This window comes from Alosa sapidissima, chromosome 18 (genome assembly GCF_018492685.1).
Source record: "Alosa sapidissima isolate fAloSap1 chromosome 18, fAloSap1.pri, whole genome shotgun sequence".
In the NCBI taxonomy this organism is placed as follows: domain Eukaryota; kingdom Metazoa; phylum Chordata; class Actinopteri; order Clupeiformes; family Clupeidae; genus Alosa; species Alosa sapidissima.
This window is the reverse complement of record NC_055974.1, coordinates 31,313,658-31,318,657: the sequence shown is the minus strand read 5'-3', so window position 1 is coordinate 31,318,657 and position 5,000 is coordinate 31,313,658. Positions and strand designations below refer to the sequence as shown.

Genomic DNA, 5,000 nt, shown 5'->3' with positions numbered 1-5,000 from the left:
CAAGGACTGGAACTTCATTCAAAAGTGAAAGCAGACGGTTGATCAGCTGTGTTCTAAAGAATGTTTGTTTCAAGTTCAGCGTGTGTTGTTGCAAACTATTTGTTTCTCAGCAAAAGCTACGATGAACGGTAACAAATAGGTTAGGTTATGTAGGCTAAAGTCATATCGTGGGGAGTTTATTATTTCGTTTTGGCAAGTAGCCGTGTAATAAGTGGGATAATGTATAGAACGCCGGTCATTATGGGAAAATAAGTCCCTTCAGGGCGGAACAAGTTCGCTTCACCCTGGCGGGACTTTTTTCCCCAATAATGACCGGCATTCTATACATTATCCCTTACACACACACACAGACACACAGACACACACACACACACACACACACACACACACACAATACATTTCTACATTGATACACAATTGTTGATGGATTATATCTATGCAGACTTAAAACGAAGACACACACACAAACACACACACAGTGGACTCATACCCTCTATATTGTTCATACTGCACTGCATACCCATATTTATTCTGCTCTTAAAGGAGAATTCCGGTGTGATATTGACCTAAAGTGTATTGAAACATGATACCGAGTGTGAACGTATGTCTCATAGCCCATCTCGGCTTGTCCCCTGCACTCCAAAATCTGGCGCTAGTTAGCCGATGCTACCAACAGCTTTTTCAATAGTGGTGCTTCGGCATCGGGCTAGCCATGCAAATAAATCACTGTTTTACACCCATTTACGAGGCTCAATGTATCTCCACACTTCATTGGTAGACTTCCGAGGGCCCTGACATTTAAAACGAGACATTGAGAACTTTGAAAAAGCACTGGTAGTTTACTTACAAGACGATTTATACAGACAGTATCTTCACGAAGTTTAGCGTTGGCAGCCATCTTGAATTTAGTCACGATAAGTCAAGCAACGAGTAAGAATGAACAGGTATGATAAGGGATCAGATTCCAAAAATAATTCAGTGGAAATGCATGGATTCCAGTTGCTGCTACTGGAAGAAACTGGAATCCATGCATTTCCACTGAATTATTTTTGGAATCTGATCCCTATCATACCTGTTCATTCTTACTCGTTGCTCGACTTATCGTGACTAAATTCAAGATGGCTGCAAACGCTAAACTTCGTGAAGATACTGTCTGTATAAATCGTCTTGTAAGTAAACTACCAGTGCTTTTTCAAAGTTCTCAATGTCTCGTTTTAAATGTCAGGGCCCTCGGAAGTTTACCAATGAAGTGTGGAGATATATTGAGCCTCGTAAATGGGTGTAAAACAGTGATTTATTTGCATGGCTAGCCCGATGCCGAAGCACCACTATTGAAAAAGCTGTTGGTAGCATCGGCTAACTAGCGCCAGATTTTGGAGTGCAGGGGACAAGCCGAGATGGGCTATGAGACATAAGTTCACACTCGGTATCATGTTTCAATACACTTTAGGTCAATATCACACCGGAATTCTCCTTTAAGTTACTTTACTCCTTACTGTAAACCATACTACTTGCTTAACTGTATACTACTGTCTACACTGCACTGTGTTATACTGTTTATACTGCACCACCTGTCTATACTTTGCATATCACACTGCACTGTGTTATACTGTTTATACTGCTCCACCTGTCTATACTGCACTGTGTTATACTGTTTATACTGCACTACCTGTCTACACTGCACCACCTGTCTATACTGCACTGTGTTATACTGTTTATACTGCACCTCCTGTCTATACTTTGCATATCACACTGCACTGTGTTATACTGTTTATACTGCTCCACCTGTCTATACTTTGCATATCACACTGCACTGTGTTATACTGTTTATGCTACACCTCCTGTCTATACTTTGCATATCACACTGCACTGTGTTATACTGTTTATACTGCTCCACCTGTCTATACTTTGCATATCACACTGCACTGTGTTATACTGTTTATACTGCTCCACCTGTCTATACTTTGCATATCACACTGCACTGTGTTATACTGTTTATACTGCTCCACCTGTCTATACTGTGTATATCACACTGCACTGTGTTATACTGTTTATACTGCTCCACCTGTCTATACTGTTTATACTGCTCCACCTGCCTATACTGTCTATACTGCACCACCTGTCTATACTGTTTATACTGCACCACCTGCCTATACTGTCTATACTGCACCACCTGTCTATACTGTTTATACTGCACCACCTGTCTATACTGCACCACCTGCCTATACTGTTTATACTGCACTGTGTTATACTGTTTATACTGCTCCACCTGTCTATACTGCACTACCTGTCTATACTGCACCACCTGTCTATACTGCACCACCTGTCTATACTGTTTATACTGCACTGTGTTATACTGTTTATACTGCTCCACCTGTCTATACTGCACTACCTGTCTATACTGCACCACCTGTCTATACTGTCTATACTGCACCACCTGTCTATACTGTCTATACTGCACCACCTGTCTATACTGTTTATATCACACTGCACTTTTCTGCTTTTTTGCACATCTGGTTAGACACTAACTGCATTTCATTATCTCTGCACAGCTGAGTCTAATCTATTCTAATATACTGTACGCACAAAAAAACTCAGACACATATGCATATACTGTTCATATATACATTTCAACACACACACACACACACACACACACACACACACACTGAAGGAGCATCCACACACACACAGGGGGTATCATCACACACACACACACACACACAGGGAGTATCTTCACACACACACACACACACGCACAGGGAGTATCTTCACACACACACACACACACGCACAGGGAGTATCTTCACACACACACACACACACGCACAGGGAGTATCATCACACACACACACACACAGGGAGTATCATCACACACACACACACACACACACACACACACACACACACACACACACACACACACACACACACACACACACACACACACACACACACAGGGAGTATCCTCTCTCACACAAACACTAAGGGAGTCTCCACCATTATCAGCCCCAAAGATTACAGAGGAGCACTTAACTAACTCCCACTGGACCACACACACACACACACACACACACACCCTCTCTCTCTCTCCCCCGAGGCAGGCCCAGTGATTATGCACCAGCGGGCTTTCTTCAGTTCCATCAGGTGTGATATGCGAGGATGTGTGTGTGTGCACCCATGTGTGTGTGTGTGCACCCATGTGTGTGTGTGTGTGTGTGTGTGTGTGTGTGTGTGCACCCATGTGTGTGTGTGTGTGCACCCATGTGTGTGTGTGTGTGTGTGTGTGTGCACCCGTGTGTGTGTGTGTGCACCCATGTGTGTGTGTGTGTGTGTGTGTGTACCCATGCCATGATGTGTGTAACCTGTGTGTGTGTGTGTGTGTATCCATGCCATGATGTGTGTGAGCCTGTGTGTGTGTGTATCCATGCCATGATGTGTGTGTGCCCGTGTGTGTGTGTGTATCCATGCCATAATGTGCGTGTGCCCGTGTGTGTGTGTGTGTACCCATGCCATGATGTGTGTGAGCCCGTGTGTGTGTGTGTGCACCCATGCCATGATGTGTGTGAGCCCGTGTGTGTATCCATGCCATGATGTGTGTGAGCCTGTGTGTGTGTGTATCCATGCCATGATGTGTGTGTGCCCGTGTGTGTGTGTGTGTACCCATGCCATGATGTGTGTGTGCCCGTGTGTGTGTGTGCCCGTGTGTGTGTGTGTGTGCCAAGCAGTTGCGTGCAAAGATAATGACTGAACTAACCAATATGACTCAGGTGTTCCATAGAGACAACACACACACACACACTTTCTTTAACCCCCTCCACACACACACACACACACACACATACACACACACACACACACACTTATCTCCCTGTGGGCTTGATGAGGAGAGGACCCAATGAATGGGTGCGGCTGTGTGTGTGTGTGTGTGTGTATAAGCGTGTGAGTGTGTGTGTGTGTGTGTGTGTGTATAAGTGCGTAAGTCACCTCGTAGGCGTCCCTGATGTTGAGTGGCTGTCTGGTGGCGGCGACGTATCCCACGATGCCCTTGTGTGTGTGTGTGTGTGTATAAGTGTGTGTATAAGTGTGTGTGTGTGTGTGTGTGTATAAGTGTGTGTATAAGTGTGTGTGTGTGTGTATAAGTGTGTGTATAAGTGTGTGTGTGTGTGTGTGGTGTGTGTGTGTGTGGTGTGTGTGTGTGTGTATAAGTGTGTGTGTGTGTGTGTGTGGGGTGTGTGTATAAGTGTGTGTATAAGTGTGTGTGTATAAGTGTGTGTATAAGTGTGTGTGTATAAGTGTGTGTATAAGTGTGTGTGTATAAGTGTGTGTGTATAAGTGTGTGTATAAGTGTGTGTATAAGTGTGTGTGTGTGTATAAGTGTGTGTGTATAAGTGTGTGTATAAGTGTGTGTGTATAAGTGTGTGTATAAGTGTGTGTGTATAAGTGCTTAAGTCACCTCGTAGGCCTCCCTGATGTTGAGTGGCTGGCCAGTGGCGGCGACGTATCCCACGATGCCCTTGTGTGTGTGTGTGTGTGGGGTGTGTGTGTGTGTATAAGTGTGTGTGTGTGTGTATAAGTGTGTGTATAAGTGTGTGTGTGTGTGTGTGTGTATAAGTGTGTGTGTGTGTGTATAAGTGTGTGTGTATAAGTGTGTGTATAAGTGTGTGTGTATAAGTGTGTGTGTATAAGTGTGTGTGTATAAGTGTGTGTGTATAAGCGCGTAAGTCACCTCGTAGGCCTCCCTGATGTTGAGTGGCTGGCCGGTGGCGGCGACGTATCCCACGATGCCCTTGTGTGTGTGTGTATAAGTGTGTGTATAAGTGTGTGTGTGTGTGTGTATAAGTGTGTGTGTGTATAAGTGTGTGTATAAGTGTGTGTGTGTGTGTATAAGTGTGTGTGTATAAGTGTGTGTATAAGTGTGTGTGTATAAGTGTGTGTGTATAAGTGTGTGTATAAGTGTGTGTGTATAAGTGCGTGAGTCACCTCGTAGGCCTCCCTGA

At 44.4% G+C, this 5,000-nt stretch overlaps 1 protein-coding gene across 6 annotated transcripts in view; it reads right to left on the bottom strand.

Annotated features, from left to right (window-relative positions):
- Window positions 1–5,000, bottom strand: part of pde5ab (phosphodiesterase 5A, cGMP-specific, b) — a 90,614-nt gene that overhangs the window by 57,779 nt on the left and 27,835 nt on the right. The window lies entirely within an intron of this gene.